Below are 22,507 nucleotides of genomic sequence, written 5' to 3'. Positions count from 1 at the left end.
AGGTCCTGAGAAAGGAAATGATTGGGCCAAAGTCACATAGCAAGTCAATAACAGAGTCACTTATTATCTTATCTCGTCTTGAAGTGATAATCCCTTCAGAGTCTGGGTTTCAACTGTTTTACAGTCCTATCTAGCAACATCTACACAGAGAAATATTTATGAAATATTTAGAGAATAAATACAAAGCAATTTAGATGAGGGTGGAACATTAAGAACTGGGGAAAAGAGGGAAGGTCTAGTTTAGAAAGTGGCACCTGAGTACTTCCCAATGGTTCTTTCTCTCATTGAACTTTAATGTTTGAAAACCACTTATCTCATTTGATACTCACTAGGTGGTGCAGTGGATAGAGCACCAGTGCCGAAGTCAGGAGGACCTGAGTTCAAATCTCACTTCAGACACTTGACACTCACTAGCTGTGTGACCTTGGGCAAGTCACTTAACCCCAATTGCCTCATCCTGGGTCATCCCCAGTCATCCTGATGAATATCTGGTCACTGGATTCAGATGGCTCTGGAGGAGAAGTGAGGCTGGTGACCTGCACAGCCCTCCCTCACTCAAAACAAAGTCAAGTGCAAGTCATGTCATTATTTCTCTGATGGCATGGTCTTCTTTGGTAATGAAGGACGAACACACAGCTCTGAGGATGGGTTCCATATTTTACAGATAAGCAAGGTAAGGCTAGAGATCACCTTCATTTTCAAGGTGTTACCATCTATCGAAGGATTTCTCCATGTGAAACCAACAGATCAGCAAGCATTCATTATGCTCTTATTATGTGCCAGGCACTTTGATAAGTACTGATACAAAGAAAGACAAAATACAGAATCCTTGGCCTCAAGGAGTTCACCATTCTAAATGAAAATAACTACTTACACAAAAGAGATATTCAGAGTAAAGAGGAGGAAAAAACAATATTACTGTTCTATTATGCTTTTTCACAACACAGTCATGGTTTATAACCAGAGGTGCCTCTCCATTTCCTGTCTGTAGTCTCAGGGCTTTCTATGAAGCATCTGATTTGACTCCTGACCTTTAAAAAGTCATCCTAGTAGATGGGACATGTCTCCAAGTCAGCAAATTCAGGTTCTACTTGGAGTGTATAGAACAACCCTTGGACCATGAAAAATTTAGAAGTTTGATAACCAGTCCTTCAAACAAGCGGTGGTTGACTGAAAACATTTTTGGAAATTGGGAGAGGGGGAGATTGTGATGGGCTTGGTTACAGAACAATTCTTTCCTCATCCCTTCCAATTCAAAAAACCAAAACCATGTAGGAAGCAATATGGAGGAATGAATTTTTGAAACAATCCTTTGTTCTTTGGTATCTAAAGAGGGGATCTTAATTTCCACCATGGTTGACTGATAAGTTCTGGAAGAATTATGTTGGAAGATAGCAAGAAATAGTGGGAAACATAAAAAGAAGGGATTGATATGCTCCTTTTTCCCGTCCTTTGGGACTAATCAATCAGTTGGTAATAAAATTGGGGGATTGGATAGCCCTAGATCTCTAATGATACATTAAACATCTGCTATGTGCCAAACACTGTACTAGTTGCTGGGGATATTTTCTATGAAAAATGAAGCATCCCCTGTCCTCAAAGAGTTTATAATTTATATATCTAAGAAAGACACATAGTATCTATCTGTCTGTCCATCTATCCACAAGCTTGCATTTATATCTATAATTTTGTTTATTTTATTTTTAATTATGAAATAAAAGAAACATTTCCATAACATAGTAAAATTAAACAAGGTGATTGCACATCAAACTGCAAATCTATTATGAACAACTTGCTCTTCCTTTAAATATATAATAAAATTATATACATTTATTTTCTTCCTTTTTTTCTTCCCTTTCATTCCCCCAGATGGCTACCATTAGATACATATCTATGGCTATGTATGTATATTTGTGTGTGTGCATGTGTATGTGTGTATGTAAAATCATTCTCTATATAATTCTACTTATCAGTTCTTTCTCTGAATTCAAATAGCATCTTCCCTTATTGGTTCTTTGCAATTAATATGGGTATTTATACAGCTTCTTGGAGCCACAGGTGAGACTTAGGTGGAACAGGGGGACACCAAAGGTGGAAATCAGCCTTGAAAAGGGCTTCTCAGCCCTCACACCAGAGGTACCAGTCTTCCCTGAGCACACCTGTAGCGTGAGCAGTGACCACACTCCAGTAAACCATTTAAACAGACTGGCTAAGCCAGGTTGAGGGTAACCGAGGGGTTCAAACCCATTAGTGAGTTAGTGGGATGTCTACCCCAAGCATATGAAGACTTCCTCTGATGGAATGGGTGAATGAGAACAATTTCAGTAGCTGTGAAGACAGCTGAAGCAGGCACTGTGGGGTGACTGGAGCTTAGTTACACATCAAAGATGCCAGGGTCATCCACTGCATCATCAGCTATCACCAGTCGTCTTGACTCTGTCCTCCCACTGGACTGTGATGACTCTGGAGAATAGTAAGGCTGACAACTTCATGCATCTCTGCCTCACTTAAATCTGATTTGTGTACAAATCAAAAGACAAAAAAAAAAAGGGTATTTATAATAGTCAAAATGATTTAATTACTCAAAGTTGTTCTTAAAACTATATTTGTTCCTGTTAATTGTATACAACTCAAAGTATTTATTTGAGGGGGCCAGAGGAGGTACTAGCAGCAAAGGGGAATCAAGAAAGGTCTCTTGCAGAAGAAAGTACTTGAGCTTAACTTTGAAGGAAGCTAGGTATGAGTCTATGAGGTAGAAGTGAGGAGAAAATCCATTTCAGATATGGGAGAGAGCCAGAGCTAAGCCCAGAGGTGGGAGATATACTTGTGTATGTAAGCAATAGAAAGAAGACCAGTCTGATTGAGCTAAAGAGTATTGTAAAGGGAGTTAATGTGCAACAATGATAAAGATGCAGAATAAGGATAGGTTATAAAGGGGCTTTCAATGTCAAATAGAACACTGAATATCTGGTTTTGGGGGTCATTAAGAGTAATGATTTGAGTGGGTTAAATAGGGAAGTGCAGCAGTTAGCCCTTCTGGCTGTGAAAGTCAGGTGAGAGTTTATTTCCTAGTGGCACCAAAATAAAATAGAATCGTCCACCATATTGGATAAGTTGTTTTCAGTGAGACTCACCTAAAGTTACACAACCACCATGTCTCAGAGGCAGGATTAACTGGTCCAAGTCCAGTCTAGGAGGCTGACCTGCTATCCATTAAATCATATTGTCTCTTTCAGGGCTGGTCTTTCTGTTTCCATGAATGAAAGGGTGGAAGGACACACTTTATGCATGGACCTTGCTCTATCCTCAGAGGATCAGAGCTTTTCTAAGAAGTCTGCGGGCCTTGGCCTCTTGCTCCCAGGAAATTTCTTCTTCCTTCTAGGCTCTCTTATTCACTCATATAATCTTGAAATGGAATATTTCTAGACCACTAGGGGACCTTTAAAACTAGAGGGGCTAATTTGGCAGGGCAATGTTTATCAGGGAAGTCTGAACCAGAATATCCTTGGGCAACTCTTGGAGCAACTATTACCATGGACTTCACTTGTCAGGAAAGCCCAGACTTTGGGGAATTCAATTGAATTAACCTTTGGGATCCATTTGTTGGAAACACCCTGAAGACTTCCTGGGTATTTCTTCATTTTGTTTTGATTTAAAAGTTTTGTTTATATCTTGTTTTTATATCACCTGCTTTTCTTCCCTCTCCAAAGTTATTCTTTATAACAAAAAAAATTTAAATAGGAAGATTAATTTAACAAATGCAACCAGCACCTCAAATGCGGCTGAACATATTCCACACCCAAAGCTTCCCACTTGTACAGAGAAGGGAGGTAGATAGATTTTCTCATTTTTTCTTAGAGAAGCTAAGACAATAATTTTTTTGTTTGCCTTTATTTTTATGCTACAGTAGAGGAAAATGGAGAATCAAATGAAGGAAAGGGCCTTTGTCTGAGGCAGATGGGATAATGGCAACTGTTAACAGAGAAAAGGCAGAGCTGCTCAATTCTAATTTTGCTTCTATTTTCTTTGCCAAGGAGAATGACCTTTACACTTGAAATGAGAGAACAAAAATGACTTATAGGGAGATGATACCCAAGATAAGTAAGGAAATAGTAAGAGTGCATCTAGTTATTCTTGAGGAATTCAAGTCACCCAGCCAAGTTGAACCAAAGCAGGAGTGTGCTGGTAAATGTTTAATACCTGGCTCTACAAAAAGCATGACACACTTTAAAGTTTAATCTGTATTATTAACATTTTCCCCATCACTTTTTAAAAAGTCTAGACAATCAACAAAATAATAAACCAAACCCTCATTTTTAATGTTTTCTGATTTCCAAGGGAGTAAAAGCTCATGTTGAAAATTTAACCATTTCTTCATGAGCTGATTGGAGATTGTTCTAGTGTACCCCTGAACTAAACCCCCACATCTTGAAAGAACCAGCAGATGTGACTGCCAAGCCAGTCAGTAATATGCAAAAAAGATCGTGGAAGGTGAAAGAGAGACCAAAGGACAAGTAGACAAATGTCATTATTTTCAAAAAAAGGAAAGAGAATAGACCACTGCAAACCACAGGCCATTGAGCTTGACTTCTATACCTGCCCAAACTGTAGGACATATCATAAAGCAGATGTTTTGGTGAACATTTGCTTACAAAAAGCCAGCCTGACTTCATCAAGAACTAGTCATGCCAGACTAATCTCATTTCCTTTTTTTTTGACATGACTGCCAAATTAGTAGATGAGGAAGAGGCTGTGAAGCTTTTGATAAAGATATCCTTCTTATGGGGAAGATTGAAAGATGTGGAGTAGATGATAATGCAATTAGATGGATTCAGGACATGTTGGCTCACAGGATAGTTGTTAATGGCTTAATATTATCATGGCAGGAAGTCTCCAGTAGAGTACTCCACAGGCATCTACTCTTGTTCCTGGACTGTTTAACATTTTTATCAATGGCTTGCATAAAGGCATAATTGGCATACTCATCAAATTTTCAAGTGATAGGGCTAGGAGAGGGAGTTAACACATTGAACGAAAGAGCCAGAATCCAAAAAGCTCTTCACAGGGTGGAGCACCAGGCTGAGTTTAGTAAAATGAAATTCAATACAGATCAACCAGGAGCTATGGGACGAAGCTTCAGACAAATTTAGTCTTGCTATCAAGAAAACAAAAGAAAAACAAACAAACTAAAACTTCCTAACAGTTATATTTTTCTAGTTGTTTTTCAGTCTTGTCTGACTCTTCATGACCCCATTTGGAGTTTTCTTGGCAAAGATACTGGAGTGGTTGGCCATTGAGCTCATTTTACAGATGAGAAAACTGAGGCAAACAGGATGAAGTGACTTTACCAGGGTTACACATCTAGTAAGTATCTGAGGCCTGATTTGAACTCAGGAAGATAAGTCTTCCAGGCCTGGCAATGGTTAGTAATATCCCAAAATGGTGGTCCTTCTCCTTGGACATCTTTATGAAGATTTCCACTTGTCATTTGTGGACAGTCACCTTTCAAGTATGTTAGAATGGGGATTCCTTGCAGGTATTTAATCAATACATCAGGAGTTCTTAACTTAAGGCCCTGGATTTTGTTTAAATATTTTGATAACTATTTCAAAATACTTGATTTTCCTCCGTAATCCTATGTATTTCATTTTATTCATCAAAAATGGTTTTGAGAAGGGTCCAGAGTCTTCACTAGATTTCTCAAAGAGTATATGATGCAGAAAAGGTTGAGAATCGCAGCATTAGATGACTGCTGTGCTTCCCTTCACACTTTAAGAATCTGTGAACCTTCAAGGATATACTTGCTTAATATTATTATATATCATTCAGTGTTGTTGTTTCGGTTTTGTTCCTATCATTTACATTATTGTAGATGGGTACATTGTTTTCCTGGTTCCACTGACTTTGCTCTGAATCAGTTGACATAAATCTTTCCAAATTTCTCTGAATTATGTTCATAGTTTTTAAGTGTATAGTGAACACCATTTTGGACCCCTGCCTCAACTTCTGGATTCATTGATTCATTCATTGAGTTGTTCCCTAACCAACCATCCTCTTGTTGTGCCCTTTAAGACTTCATCCTTCCAGCCTCAGACCAGCAAACTTGGGACTGGCCACTCTTGGGCAGTACTGCTGTCTGCTAGACACAGCTTTCCTAGGAAGACTCCTTTCCTTAGAGTATCTTTGGAGCTTTCCATGACAGCAGAGGATCGATGGAAATCAGAACTTTGCTCCAGGGTATAGAAAATGAGAGATTATATGTGCGTGCGTGTGTGTGTGTGTGTGTGTGTGTGTGTGTGTGTGTGTGCATGTTCAAAAAGGAAGGCCTTGGTGTGGGGGGAGGAGAGGGCAAGGGAAGCAATGACACATGGGAAATTCTTATAAAAGGCAGAAAATTATATAGCTCCGGTTGGGAAGAGCCAGATCATGACCCCATTAATTTCATACCAATTTACCTTTCCCTGTTTCTTTGGTTTTTATTTGTTTGACACGAGGACCCAGCCAGGAGGCACAGCTTTAAAGGAAATCACTCTCGGCTGTTGTTCTTTCTGGGGGATGGGGTGGGGATCCCCTAGCCTGAGAGAACCTGGGATAGAGCAGTTTCTTGGAAGGGACACAGGGCACAGTCTGTTGGCTGGTTGGCACCCTGGCCAGCACTCTTGGAGGGCTCCTAGGGAAGGCCAGAGAATCTGGAATTAATTCCCAGTACTGTGTTCAGGGGTGATCCAACCTCCTTCCTTGTCTTGAGGGTATGACTCTGCTGAGGCTCGACAGGAAATCCTCAACTACCTAGGAATTGCTGGCCTGAACAAGGACTGGCTTCACAAAGTCCCCGACCGCCTCTGGCTCTCCTTTAATACCAAACATGATCAACCTTGTTTTCCCAGTCTAAGGGCAATCTCTGCCAAGGCCAGGCCCCGCTTCCTCAAAGAGGTTTTGCTAAGGAGCAGGAATGGGTTTTCCCCACTTGATGATAGGGTTTTAGGTCGTGTTTCAGGTGTTTTCTGGGAGCATAGAACAAACCTTGATTTTATGGATGGGGAACCTGAGACCTATACAATCACTTGAGTGGGTTACACAGGTCACAGTAAGGATATGTAAAATAGGCTCTGAGGCCATTTTACAGAGGAGAAAACTGAGGATGAGAGGTGAAGCAATGGCTAGTTCTGCAGTTAATACTGGTAAAGATAATAATAGTTGACACTGATATAGCACTTTGAAGTTTGGCAAAATGCTAAATTGATATTCCTACCAGAGGTGGGAACATGTGGCCTCAAGGTCACATGTGACCTTCTAGGTCCTTAATTGAAAGGCTACACTTGAGGACCTAGAGGGCTGTGAAGTTTGAATTCAGTCAAAGAACTGCACTTGAGGCTACATGTTCCCCACTCCTAAAGCATAGCTCTTCCTGACCGAACCATTCCTCTGCTCCAGAAGTTCCATTCACTCCCTCATTGTTTGGCATTTTAAACATTAAATTTGATTCCTGTATACTTTATAGGAACATTTAAACATTATTCCCTCTTATATGTTCTGTGTTCCTTTGAGCCTGTTCCATCTGCCACCTCCAGGTCTTTGTCCAAGCTCTTCCCCCTGTTTATTCCCCTGGAATGCTCTTCTCACTCACTTTTACTTACTCTTTGGAGCCCTTTGGTGCCCTCAAGCCTCAGGTCAAGTCCAATACCTTCTAAGATTTTTTTCCCTTACTCTTCCCAGTTGCAACTTGCCTGTGGTCAGAAATCACTTTGTATGCTTCTCTGTTGATCAGAGGACATGTTATAACCCTCCAGTAGAGTGTTAGCTGAGGAGATGCAGGGACTCCACCTTTTTTTTCTGTATCTGTAGTCCAACCTTTGTGTCTGGTACAAAGATGCTTTCTGAGTACTTCTTTAATGGAATAGAACTGGATTGAACTGGACTAACAGTCCCTGAGAACTCAGAGGCCACTTCATATCTCTCTGAGATCCTGAAGGAGAAACAGGATGCAAGGGGGAGGTTAGGGGTGTTAGACCATACAGTCCTAGATTTTGGGCTGACTGAGGACTTACAAGTCATCTAAGGTAGGCAGCCAGGTTGCAATGGAGGAAGTGTTGGCCTTGGAGTCAGGAGAACCCGAGTTTGAATCTCGCTTCAAGTACTTGGTAGTTGTGTGACCTTGGGCAAGTCTCTTGATCTCAGTTCCTTAATTTTCAAACTGGGGATAATAATAGTACCATCCTTACAGGGTTGTCATGAGGATTGAATGAGATAACATAGGTAAAACTTTCTGCAAACCTTCAACATGCTACATAAATATGAGCTGTTATTATGGTCTTCTAGATAAACTCTTTCATTTTATGGTTATGATAGGGTTGAGAGTGAGTGAGAGAGAGAGAGAGAGAGAGAGAGAGAGAGAGGATAGTGAGGGAATGATAGAGAGACAGAGACAAAGAAAGACAGAGAAAGTGAAAGAGTGAGGGGAAGGAGAAAGAGATTGACAAAGAGAATCAGAGACTGAAAGAGAGAGACGGAGAGGATAGTGACATAGAGAGAGACAGAAAAAGAAAGAAAGAAAGAAAGAAAGAAAGAAAGAAAGAAAGAAAGAAAGAAAGAAAGAAAGAAAGAAAGAAAGGAAGGAAGGAAGGAAGGAAGGAAGGAAGGAAGGAAGGAAGGAAGGAAGGAAGGAAGGAAGAAAGGAAGAAAGGAAGAAAGGAAGAAAGAAAGAAAGGAAGGAAGGAAGGAAGGAAGGAAGGAAGAAAGAAAGGAAGGAAGGAAGAAAGAAAGAAAGAAAGAAAGAAAGAAAGAAAGAAAGAAAGAAAGAAAGAAAGAAAGAAAGAAAGGAAGGAAGGAAGGAAGGAAGGAAGGAAGGAAGGAAGGAAGGAAGGGAGGAAGGAAGGAAGAAAGAAAGAAAGAAGGAGGGCAGGAACAGATAGACAAAGAAAGAAAAAAGAGAGGATAGTGAGAGAGTGAAGAGAAGAGAGGCAGAGAAAGAGAGAAAGATAGAGAGGGAGGGAGAGGAAGGAAACAGAGACAGAAAGACAGAAGTAGAGAGAATGATAGACACACACACAGAGTAAACACTTTCAACCCAGTTGTGGTGTGAAGAGCTCAGGGAAGGTCTTACAGAAGCGAGGTTTAAATAAAGAGAGGGGTTGGGGTAGGGCTGGTGTCGTACAAAGTGCTGACCTTGGAGTCAGTCCCAGCTCTGCCATTTCCTACCTGTGTGGCCTTGATCAGGTCTCTTCTGTCTCAACCTCAGTTTCCACATCTATAACATGAGGATATTGGGTTGGATGACACCCAAAGTCTCTTCCCACTCCATAGCGATTTGGGGAGGGAGTGTATTCCAGGCAACTGCCTGGCTGGTCGCCCATGGGAAAATGCCTAATCCAGGCTGTTCCCCAGAGGTACTTGTAGGAGAGCTGGTATTTCCTTAACTCCCTGATCATATTATTATCAATAATAAACAATAAGGCCCTCACTGTTGATCTCCAAAGTAAATCCTACTGCTATTAGCTTATCTAAGCCTCTATTAAAACTAATAAAATAATAAACTTTACAGTCACACACCATTACCTCATTTAATCTCTCCCCCTCTCCAGGGGCTATTTTCTCCCTAGATGATCTGTTCTCCTCCAATAACACCCTGGGCATTCTAGCCCTCCCTCATCCCCAGGCTCTGTGAGATATTTTTATATCTCTTTGCTTCCTTTCTCTCTATCTTTTCATTTGACTGAATACACATTTCACCCTATACAAGTCCTAATTTTCACAAGCTATTGGTTCAAATACAATTTTTCAGTGTGGTTACTTTCCTAAGACAGCATTGTATCAAGTGGAAAGCGTTGGGGTTGGAGAGCAGATCTGGATTTGAATCATGTACGACCTTGGATAAGTCATTTGACCTCAGTTTTCTCATCTGAAAAATAAGAGTTAGACTGGAAAATTACTCAGATCCCTTTCATCACTGAACTTTATCACCTTAAGGAAAACCTTGACTATTTTAGAAAATGAGAACTTTTCATTATAACAGGTTTCTCAAAAGTTGGTTTAAAAATTATATTTGATTTCACAGAACAAAATGCCACCTTTAAGGCTTTACTCTGAACAGTTATTTTATATGTGTATATATATATATATATATATATATATACATATATATATATATATATGATTTCTCAAAAGACATAACAGTGAAGACAATCTTTTTAATGACTCTCTGATCAATATCAGATAGTGTGTAAAACTAGGAGGATCATGTTTGTCACTGTCATGGAGGACAGCCAGCCCAGTGTCCAAGTCAAATCGGGTTTCTCTAATGTCATAAGATCATAGATTTAGAGTTAAAAGGGACCACAATGCTATGTAGCACCACATTACTTGTATAGATTTGGGAATAGAGGCTCAGAGATATTAAGTAAATCACTTGGAATCACATGAACAGCAAGTGGAAGAGCTAGGATTAGAAACCAGGAACTCTTTCTACTGTACCATACCACATCCTTCTCTTAGACATTCCTGGTTGCAGATGACACTGTGCTTATTTCATCAAGCCATATCCCAGACACTCCTAAATAAGATACATAATCCCACAAAAAAGTTTGGTGTAACTATCCACACAGGAAAAACTAAGGGGATGAAGAATACATCTTGTTCAGACAATGATACCTGGTTGGATGGAAAACCTATTAGGGCTTACACAATAGTATATAAATTTTGTTATAGAAACTGAAAGAACCTGGTCCAGAATTGAACAAGAGGAGGAAAATAGTCTGGATTATCTAGGGAAAAAGTTCTTTTTAATGACTCCAAGTTTCTCTGTGAATCAAGGACCTATCTTATGATGTTGATTGTCTTCCAGTGGAGATGTAGTAAGGTATGATAGATAGAAACCAAGCCTTGATGCTAGGAAGACCAGAGTTCAAATCCTGCCTTTGATACATAATGGATCTCTCTGTGCCCTAGATAACTCTCTAAGATAAGAAGTTGTACATAAGTCATTGACTTACATTGGTAGAGGAAGCTTCCAGATATGAGAGTTTCTATATTAAGGGAATCACATCATGTCACTATCTTTATCCCTATCACTACCCCTGCTTCTATCTTTATCCCCACTCTTCCAGAGATGTTACATAACTTTTAAGTCATGGAGTGCTACATTCTCTATAGAACTGACATTGAAACTTACCCGATGGACCATGACGAGATTCATGATGGACACAAGCAGATTATAATGCATTACATGCTAGGAATTTTGAAGATGAGTAAGGGATGTCACTAAACAAGGGCTAGTTATACAATGAGAGGAGAGAGGAAATGATGAATAGCTTGAAGGATTGCCATTTGGATTCTCTCAATGGTAAAAGAAACAAACAAACAAAAACAAAAAAACAAGCAAAAAAACCCCAAATAAGCAAAAAGACTCAAAGAAAGTCCATACCATAGACTTTTGGGAAGAATCCCTGAGATGAACTAGCAGGAGGACACAAACAAGGGTAGGACAAGATAAGTAGGCATAGATGGATTATGTTTGGCAGAACTGGACAAAATCCTCTTAAAGACGAGTTTCCAGATCTAGGATTATTGGAATATTGACTCAAAACAGGGGTTCTTAACTTTTTTTTGAGTGTGTCATGAACCCCTTAGGCAGTCTGCTATAGCCAAATGCTATACTAACCACTAGCAAAGGTGACTCAGAGGATGAGAGAGTGTTGGACTTGGAGTCAGGAAGACCTGAAATCAAATCTTGCCTCATGTACTATTGTGTGAGTCACTTAACCTCTTGCTTTTAGTTTCCTCATCTGTAAAATGAGGATAATAATAACATCTACGTCACAGAGTTGTTGGAAGAACAAATGAGATCCTTATTTCTCAAATATATAGGGAACCAAGTCAAATTTATAAAAAATAAGAGCCATTCCCCAACTGATAAATAGTCAAAGGAGATGAACAGGCAGTTTTCAAAAGAAGAAATTAAAGCTATCTAAAGTCATATGAAAAAATCTTTTACTATTGATTAGAGAAATTCAAATTAAAACAACTCTGAGATACCACCTTATACCTAAAAGAAATGAAAAATACTGTAGGGGATGAGGAAAAATAGGTATTCTAATGTATTGTAATGTATAGGTATTCAGTGGAGTTGTGAACAGGTCCAGTCATTCTGGAAAACAATTTGGAACTATGCCCAAAGGGCTATAAAACTGTGCATACATATCCTTTGACCCAGCAATGCCACCAAAGAGATCAAAGAAAGAGGAAAAAGGACCTACATGTACAAAATATTCATAGCAGTTCTTTTTTTTCTTTTTTGAACATTTTATTGATGTGTTTTACTTTATGTGACTTACTATAGCAACTCTTTTTGTGGTAGCAAAGAATTGGGCATTGAAAGATGACCAATTAAGGAATGGCTGAACAAGTTGTGGCATATAATTGTGATGGATACTATTGTGCTGTGGGAAATGACAAGGGATAGTGGTTTCAGAAAATAGAAAGACTTATATGAACTGATGCAAAGTGAAGTGAGAAGAACTGAGAGATCGTTGTGCACTGTTGTGCAATGTTGTAATGATGATCCACTATGAAAACCTTAGCCATTCTGATCAATACAATCATCTGAGACAATTCCAAGTGAGTCAAGATGAAAAAGTGCTATCCACTTCCTGAGAGAGAACTGATCAATCTGAATGCAAATTGAAGTATAATTTTCTCTCTTTCTTTCTTTCTTTTTTTTTTTTTTTGCTTTTTTAGTGATATGTCTAATATGGGCAAATGTTTTGCATGATTTCCTATGTATAATTAATTGATATCACTTTGCTTGCCTTTTCAGTAGGTGGGGAAGGGCATGAGGGAATTAGAGAATTTAGAATCCAAAATAAAAAAAGAATGCTAAAACTAAATAATAAAAAAGAAAGAAAAAAAAACCTGTTTAATAAAGAGTTTTTAGAAAAATCCTGTATGAACTAACACATAACTTCATCCTTCCTCCGGTGAATTATCCATATCTGTATAAATAAAACCATAAGTTACAGAAGATGTCATTATATATTTGTGGTTATGTGCCCATGGGTACTGGGCTGGTAGTTGGGAGGGTTGTTTTTTGATAAATGATGTGGTATAACATAAAGGTAGTTGGTCTTAGAACCCAGGGAGATGTGAGTTTGAGTTCTAGGATTGATACCTACTGACTATGGCCATGAAGAAGTCAATTTCATCTCTCAGGATCTCAGTTTCTTCATTTGTGAAATACAGATATTAATACTTTAGTAGAAGGTCTACCGAAGACTCACCATGACCAAAACCAAAATTCTTCAGCTGGTGGTCCACTTTCTTTGAATGAGTCTCTCTGAACCTGGCAAGGCTGGTTATCAAACAATAAACTCACAGTCTGTGGGTGGGCCTGAATTTGAAGTCGTCAGCTTGCCAGGACCTGCCAGAGCTTAGAATCAAGGAACAGAGCCTTTGAGAATGTGGGGTCAATAAAGATCCATGAGTGGGTAGCAAAGGATGGCTTTAGTGGAGGTTTATTATCTTAAAATCCTACTACAAATATAAACATATTATTCTCAGATATAGCAAAGGGGAGATGACTGTGACCTATATTATATGATAGTCTTAAATACTATAATTAGATGATAGGGTGATATTATTGCTTACTATGAGTTGGGATTTATGGAGCATGGGGTTAAAAAAAAGGGACATCATTAAGGACAGTAACTTGTAGATTGCTGGTAATTATTGGTAAAATGTGAAGGATGGTACTACTTTTAGTGTAGCATCAATTCAATAGACAGAAAACCAACTCGTTCACTTCTGTGCTTGAAAAAAAAGGATGGGCCAGTCATATAGCAAGAATGGGAGTTAATAGATGGAAAATATCGGTATCAATCTAATCTGATCAAGCATACAGTCAATTAGCAAAAGCATTTATTAAATACCTACTACGTGCTAAGCATTGAAGTAGCTGCAAAAGATACCAAGACAAAATCTCCCAAGTATTCTCCACTCTCAAAGAGCTTACATTCTACCATGGAAAACAATGTACACACATATGTTTATACAAAGTCTATCCTAAATAGATACAAAACAAATGCAAATCAACAGGGGAGGGTGGGGGAGGAGCACTACTGACTATAGGATATGTGTGTGTATGTGTGTGTGTGTGTGTGTGTGTGTGTGTGTGTGTGTGTGTGTGTGTGTGTGTGTGTGTGAGAGAGAGAGAGAGAATGAGTTTGTGAATGATAAATAGAATGCCATTTATCTAAAGACTTTTAAAAGGCCGGAGGAAGGATTCTGGCATGTTGTATAGGTCCTCTCTGGAAGATTTAAAGAAGGTCATGGATAACACATTGGATGAGAATTCTGGGATGGGCTACTATTTGCTCCAATAGATGGTGTACCCAAACTACTAAGATCATGGACCCATTGGGATATTGAAAAGGTGATATGTACTAAGTACTAGCAGTAGGGCTACGATCATGGACTCACTGGGATCTAGAGCCATCTGAATCCAGTGACCAGATATTCATCAGAATGACTAAAAATGACCCAGGATGAGGCAATTGGGGTTAAATGACTTGCCCAAGGTCACACAGCTAGTAAGTGTCAAGTGTCTAAAGTGAGATTTGAACTCAGGTCATCCTTACTCCTGCACTGGGCATGCATAACAAAAGGGATATATTAAGAATGTCACAGTGTTTCTAGCTATGGAGAAGTCATATACATTCTCTTCCTTCACCAAACCATGGCCTGTAAGTTATGAAAGTTTACTAAGTCAGTGTTAGGATTTTTTGTTTGTTTGTTTGTTAATGGAATTTTGTATGGCTTGGAGTAGATGTTCATGGAGATCTTTTCCCATATCTAGGGTTCTATAAGAGAGCAACTAAATTCAGTGGTTCTACAATTCTGCATGGAACATGAATCCCTGCCCAAAAAAACAATGCATTCCTCAGATGGCATGGCAAGTGCTCAGTAAATGCCAGTTGGTGAATTAATTGTTATAGTAGAAAGAATGTTGAATTTGGAATCCTGGGGATCTGAGTTCAAATTCTGATTCAACTGCTTCATATTTAGATGTTACTCCATCTCTTTGGGAGACAATCAGTCAATGCACATTTATCATTATGTGCCAGGCATTGTACTAATCTCTGAGCAAAAGGAAGGCAAGACAATCAGTTTCCTTATCTGCAAAATGAGGGGGTTGGACTGGGCAACCCCTATGTTGCATCCAGTTTTAGCTTTATGATCTTAGAGGAGATAACGATGAAAACGGGGACAAGATGGGAATACCAGGAGGGAAAAATCTTCAGGAAATCTGACGTTTTCAGAAGCAAAAGCCCAGGGTCAGAGAAAAGGGAGAACTTGGCCCGGACTTTTCCTTGGCTCCTGTAAAGTACATAAACATTCAGAAAACGTATTCTTTAAAGTCAGTTAATGGTTTTTTGAAAGCTTTTGCCAAGAGGGGAAATTGGGTTTTTAGCATGTAGCCACAGGCCTGCGGGGACAGCATGGCCCACAGAGGGACTGGCCCTTGGGCTTGAGTCAGAGAGATGAAAAGGTTGCTTTGGTTTGTGAAATATTATTTCCTTCTAACCAAAGCTATGGGGGCCTGGGTAGAAAAGCAAATCGATCCAGTTTGAATATAACACAGTAATCCTATGTGGAAGGGCTACTCTGTTTAGTCCCAGACAATGGAATAAATAGCAATAGATAGGAGTTATAAAAAGGTAAATTGAGGCTAGAGGGAGGGAAAATCTTTCTAATCTTTCTCACAAAGAAAGTTATTCCAAAGTGAGATGGGTTACTTTGGGAAATGGTGAGTGGGCTCCCTCTCGCTGGAGAACTTCAATTTGGTGCTGTTTTTCGTCCTTAGTTCTTGAAGAGGACCATGACGTCAGGAAGGTCATGCCATGGTATGCAAATCCATTGGATTTAAGTGAGGCAGGGCCATGCAAAGTCACCAGCTTTACTTTCTCCTCCAGAGCTATCTGGGTCCAGTAGCCAAGACAGAGATCAGAACAACTGGAGTTGGTCCCACAGGTCTTCAAGTAAAATCTGAGTGACCACTTGAGTATGCTATAGAGAGCTTTCTTTTGAGGGTATGGGATAGACTCGGTAGCTGTTAAATGCTGCTTAGTCATTACAGCCCTGTCCAACTCTTTGTGACACCATATGGGATTTTCCTGTCAAGAAATACTAAACTGGTTTGTCATTTCTTTCTCCAGCTCATTTTACAGATGAGGAAACTGAGGACAATCCAGGTTAAGTGATTTGGCCAGGGTTATACAACCGGTAGTTGCACAACTACCTTTCCCCCACCCCAAATGTGAAACTCCATTATTATATAATTATTGAATGCATTGATCATGAACACTCATACCATTGGAGCAGAAGGCACCAAAACAGATAGTTGTCCCATCCACATGAGACTATATGCCCCTTGAAGGGAGGGACTCTATCTTCTCTCAATCCCAGCTGAGAGCTCTGTATACAGCAGGTGCTTAATAAGTATTTGTTCAATGAAATGAAGACTGTGTTAATACGTGTGTGTATGTGTATAAAATTTAGTCATAGTATTATGGTCATCTCCTGCTAGTCTGTAAGCTCTCTAGGACGTGGGACTGAATATTTTCCCCAGAGTCTAGAGTCCAGATAAGGCTCTTCATAAAATATATGTTTCAGAAATGGTGAGTTTGGTTGTAGATTTCTCCTAATAATGTGCAGAAATTATGTCTTGCCACAGCCACAATTAGGCTGGGGTGACCAGAGTTTTGCCTCAGTACACTGGCATTTTAGGGCTCAAAGCAATTTAGTACATGCCTCCCTTCATCAGTAGAAACAACTGGTGGTTGCTGCCTCCAATATTATCAAAATCAAAAGTTATACACATCTGTGAATCACTATCTTAACCAATCTCATCTCCTCCTCATCACCTTTACTCTCCAATCAGATTTGTCTCAATTATTTCTTGTGTTATTTTTATACCATGGGTTGCACAATTGAAATGACAATACATTTCATGATGCTTGACCTTCGAAGGTTCTGTTTCCCCACCCCCACACCCAAGTTCACCAAATTGCTGGTTACAATTCTGTATCTTGTTTCTTATTGACTGATAAGCCTGTCCTTGAAGTCAAATGATGAAAATCTTCTGTTGGACTTTAATGTAGGATATTACCAAGAAGTGGAGAAGTATGTGTAGACATGTATCTTGAAAACTGAAAAGGACCTTGTTGTCTTTTCAGTTGTGTCTGGTTCTTAGTGACTCCATTTGGAGTTTTCCTGGAAAAGATACTGCAGTGGTTTACCATTGCCTTCTCCAGTTCATTTTACAGATGAGAAAACTGAGGTAAACTGGGTTAAGTGACGTGTCCAGGGTCATAGACCTAATAAATGTCTGAGGCTGGATTTGAACTCATGAAGTCTTCTTGATTCCAAGCCCAGTACTCTACCCACTGTGCCACCTAGCCACCCTGGGAAGGGACTTTCATAAGGCCTTCATTTTACAGATGAGGAAACTGAGACTGAAAGGGCCTCATCCAAGCTCACCCAGCTAATCAAGCAAAGGAGACAGGACTCAAACTCAGTTCCTTGGACTCTATGCCCAATAATCCTTCCAGTGTAAAATGCTGTCTTGGCTCTTTAAGCTGCTTTGTATGGTGGGGTGTAGAAAGGGCTTCCCACTTTGGATTGTATTAATGTCCACCAAAGGAATAGACTTTCCCACATTCTCCAATTTGGGAGGAAGGGTGAAAGTCACACATAGGAGAAGCAAGCATTCTAGGTGTGGAGTCAGGAGCTCATGCCAAGGGTTCTGATACTTGCTGGCTGTGTGACCTTGATTACATCACTTGCTTCCTCTGGGTCTCATTGGTAGACTTGAGAAATGCTGAGAATCTTAGATCTAGAAGAGACCTCAGAGGCCATGTATCTAATCCAATTCATTCATTTGACAGATGAGGATATGGGGACCCAGGGAAATTCAGTTGTTCAAGCTTGCACAGATAGTGGTGGAAGGTGGAAGATGATCCCACATACCTGAACACCAGAGTCCATATCCTTCTCCCTGAACCATGTGGCTTCTGACATTGGCAGATTGGGATAGTAGAAGGCCTGCTTTGGAGCCAGGAAGATCTGGATTCAAGTCTGACTTGTGAAATATACTAGCTAGGTGATCTTGAACAAGTCACTTTCTCGTTGCCTGTGGCAATTCTGAGACTACAGGTTATTGACTAGGTCTTGATCAGAATTGGAAAAGGAAGTTTCCACACCAGGAATTCCAACACAGATGAAACCACAAATTAACCTCTCCTCCCCAATGTCTCCTCCCAAGTCCAAAAAAATTAAATCTGTGCTACTGACATGACCAGGTTACTGTAAGAAAAGCATTTCACGAACCAGAAAATCCTATGTAAGTATGATTTATTAATATTGGTTTATATTCACCCATTTTCATAAAATCATGAATTTAGAGCCAAAGGGGACCACTGGGGTTATCTAGTCCAATCTTCTCATTTTAGATTTTCCTGCCAAGTATTCTACTCATGACGCTGTCTGGTCCCTCCCAATCCCCTTCATCTCTTTCCCTGTGGAGTCTTGGATTCTTTGTCTCTGCCTTCTCTTGCCAGTCCACCCCACCATTTCCCAGATATTTCCCCATCATGCCACCTCATGGATTCCCCCATCCCTCTTTTCAGCTACCCTCTGGATGTTGTCTTCCCCTATCAGAAGATAAGTTTCCATGAGGTCAAGGGTCACCATTCTTGCTCATGTTTGTAAATCTAACACTTAGCACAGCACCCGTTATACAGTAAGTCCTTAAAAAGTGTTCTATCTATCTTTCTGGAAGCAAATGCACAGATAAATTATATCATTTCATGCAGATAGTGTCAGAGACAGGATTTAAATCTGGATTCTCTGACTCTGGAATGGAATGCAGGGTTCCTTTCCCTGTACTGCCTTGTCTTCATTTCCTCCAGGTCCTAGATTTAAGGGCATTCCCTTCTGGAATTTCTTCATTGACCTATGATGCAGTAGAAAGAGAAAGTAGAACCTGTATCACTTATTATCTATGTGGTTCTGGGCAGGACTCTTCCCTTCACTGTCCCTCAGTTTCCTCATAGGTAAATTAAGACAGTTGACCAGAAGGGCCTTTAATATCCCTTCTACCTCTACATCTTTGCTCAAGGTCACATACAGACTTTTTCCATTTATTTTCTGTCTTTTGTTTCCTTATACCTCCACCATTTTTAAAGTTGCTTTTTTTTTTCTGATGGATTTTTTTTTTTAAACCAGCTTCACCCCAGTCATTCTGAGTGGGTTAGTGGGGATTTGCTATTTGGCGTGGTTTTTGATCAGGTTTGTGCAGTCCTGAGGTTTTGGTTCCCTACATTTTAGCAATGGTTTCAGTTGCTTTGTGTTGGCTCCCGATTGCTCAAGAGTATTGAAGGCCTTCCAAGGCATGGCTGTGGTGTTTGCATTGGCTGCTGGATTTGCCTGGGTATCAATCAGGCCTGGTTCTTAGGCTGTGGTGCCTTCCCAGTTCCCTCCCACTCATTCTGTGTCAGTGGGATTGGGGCAGAGGGGTGCATCCCATGGACAATGAGGATAAGAGTGAGAAGCCTCAGACCTTTCGGGAGTGTTTTTCTTGAGAGGTGGTGCAAGGGATCATGGGGAATGAAACCATTCTCTCCTTCTGAAGGACAGAGTTTGGTGGTTTTGGCTGTCTGTGTGGAAAAACAAATCCCCTCCCACCCATGAGTTATTCTCACAGCCTTGAAGTCGGGTTGGCAAAAACACCTCCAAGCAGGGCTTCTCAAAGTTGGCAATTCTCAAAAGGCGCAAGGAAGCCGCATGTCAGGGAAGGGCGAATGGACCTCAAAGTTGGGAGAGAAACATTGGACAGAGACACACAGAATGATCAACCTGAGGTCAAAGAGAAAGAGAGAGTGAAGGAAGGAGGAAGTCAGTGGTAGGATGGAAAGGTAACCAAAAATGAAAATACCCATTTGGGAAGGGAGGAGAGGAAATAGGCAAGGAGGAAGCTGAGAGGCTCACCATTTTCTTCTGAACAGAGCCAAGAGCCTTAATTTCATCTAGCACCAAAGGTGTCCACCAACACATTTGCAAACTCCAGAGCCAGCAAACTGAAGAAGAGAAAAGGCAGAGAAGAAAAGGGTACTGGTCCTAACACAGAAAACTGGGGGCCCTAACACAGAGGATAGTTGAAATGGACTGGGTGGAGGCCAGAAATAAACAGACTTCTCACATTGGTCCCATCTCAGGCCCAAAACCAGCCTTCTGCGCGTTGACCTCTGTCTCTTCACCTCTTTCACCGCTCTTCCTCCACCAATCAGCCGAGACTGCAAGTTTCGGGGGGTTCCGGCATGACCTAATTGCAACATGCATAAACAGCCTTGTCATTAAGGGCGACTTTTAATGAGAAACAGAGCCTCGAAGGGGAAGCATCAAAGTGGCAAGCGGAAGGAAGCCGCCTGGAACGAAATCCGACTTGATGCCCCAATTAATATGTCCCCTAATTCTATTTCCTGCACTTGTGGGCCTGCAGCCGCCTCCCTCTAATTTCTTTGGGAGCCAGAGAATCGGCTGATGGAGAGGAAGGAACTTGGAAGAGCAGAGGCCTCCTGGACGACTTGATACGCGGGCAACGAGCGTATTAGAACAAATTAGGGAATTAAGGAGGAAGAAAAAAGAGGAGACGACCATGGTCCGAGGAAATGTCATTCCGAGTAATGCGATTAATGAAAACTGGGGCCAGGCTGCGGAGGGAGGCTGGAGGGATGTCGAGCGGAAAGGCAGAGCTGAGCGGTCCTTCTCACTGCAGGGAGGGAGGGGGCTTTGGTAGATTGGTTCTCCGTTTAAGAATGGGTCCTGGGGCCGGAAAGTGTCAGAGGTCTCTCTCAGGAGAACGGGCATCTCATCTGGACCCAAACCAAGTTCTCAGAATCTCTTTAAAAAAAGAGATCAAAAGATGATTCTCAGAGAGATGTATTTTAAGAGATGCTGGAAAGGCAGCACATTCCGTCTTATCTCCTCGATGCCTAAAGTTTCACTCTGGCTGTCCTGGGTTAGCATCCCCTTCTCTCAACATGCTCTTTTAAAAACACGAGAAAGAAGCAGCCTGGGGTAGTGGCAGAGGAGAGAGCTTTGGAAATGGAGTCAGAAGTCCTGGGTTCAACCACTTACTACCCAAATGATAATGGATGAGGTACCTCCTCTGTCTGAGCCTCGGTTCCCTCCTCCATCAGATGGGGCTCTTACGCTTCATTCTACCTACACCACAGGTTATTGTCAGGAAACCCTAAATGCCTGCCCCGTGGAAAGCCTTATGCTGGGGGTACAGAGACAAAAATGGAACATCGTCGTTTTGGGGCAGGGTAGAGTAGTAGATGGAGCGCTCTGGTCCTGCCTCAGTCACTTACTAGCGACATGACCCTGATTAGATTCCTTCTCTGGACATCTGTTTCCACAACTGTTAAAATGAGGAGGCTGGACTTACTGCTCTCTAAAGTCACTTCTAGCTCTAAAATCTTTAATCCTATAACCTGATATTCTACTCAGGGGGAACATACATCCACATACATAGAAGTTGTCCCAAAAGGCTTAGTGCAGTTCAAAACTTTAATGACTTGAAAGTTCATTAAGACATGTGGGAAGGTGAGTGTGTATGTGTGCGTGTGTGTGTAAAGAGCGTCAGTGTAGTTTTAAATTTTCATAATTTGAAACTTCTCTAGTGCTTTTGGGACACCATTATACACACATATAATACATATATGATATATGCATATATATACACAATCATACATATATGTATCTATATCTGTATCCCTGCAAATACCAATCTTAGATTGGTTCCCTAAGAGCAACCTTTCCTATACTACTTCTGTTAATCCCAGTAACATCTTGTGTGAGAGAAAACAAAACAAGACAGTAATCTGGAAATTGAGAGATGAGTTCAAATCTCACCTCTCTCTCTCCCCATGTTATTATCTTGTTAAATATAGTTGTTGTTCAGTCCTTTCATTTGTGTCTGATTCTCCATGATCCTATTTGGGGTTTTCTCAGTAAAGATACTGGAGTGGTTTGCCACTTCCTTCTTCAAATCATTTTACGGATAAGGAAACCGAGGCAAACAGGAGTAAATAACTTGCCCAGGGTCACAAAGTTTAATAAATGCCTGAGGCTGAATTTGAACTTAGATCCTTCTGATTCCAGGACTGACAGTCTATTCACTGCACCACCTAGATGACCTTAATTAAATGTGTGCATATATATTTACCTAATTATATAGACAAATTGTTGTGTTATTCTAATAATATATTTATCTATGATATATAATTATAATTATAATTATATAACTGTTATATATGTGTGTGTATGTATGTATAGACACATACGCATATGTATACATACAGTATTATAGTATGTTTATGAGGATGAGAGATCCAGCAACTAGAGGTCAGGAAAGCCTCTTCATAAGAGGTAGGAGGTACCTGAGAATTACATT

The sequence above is a fragment of the Notamacropus eugenii genome, chromosome 4, assembly GCF_028372415.1.
Source record: "Notamacropus eugenii isolate mMacEug1 chromosome 4, mMacEug1.pri_v2, whole genome shotgun sequence".
In the NCBI taxonomy this organism is placed as follows: domain Eukaryota; kingdom Metazoa; phylum Chordata; class Mammalia; order Diprotodontia; family Macropodidae; genus Notamacropus; species Notamacropus eugenii.
Note: the sequence above shows the minus strand (reverse complement) of the source record.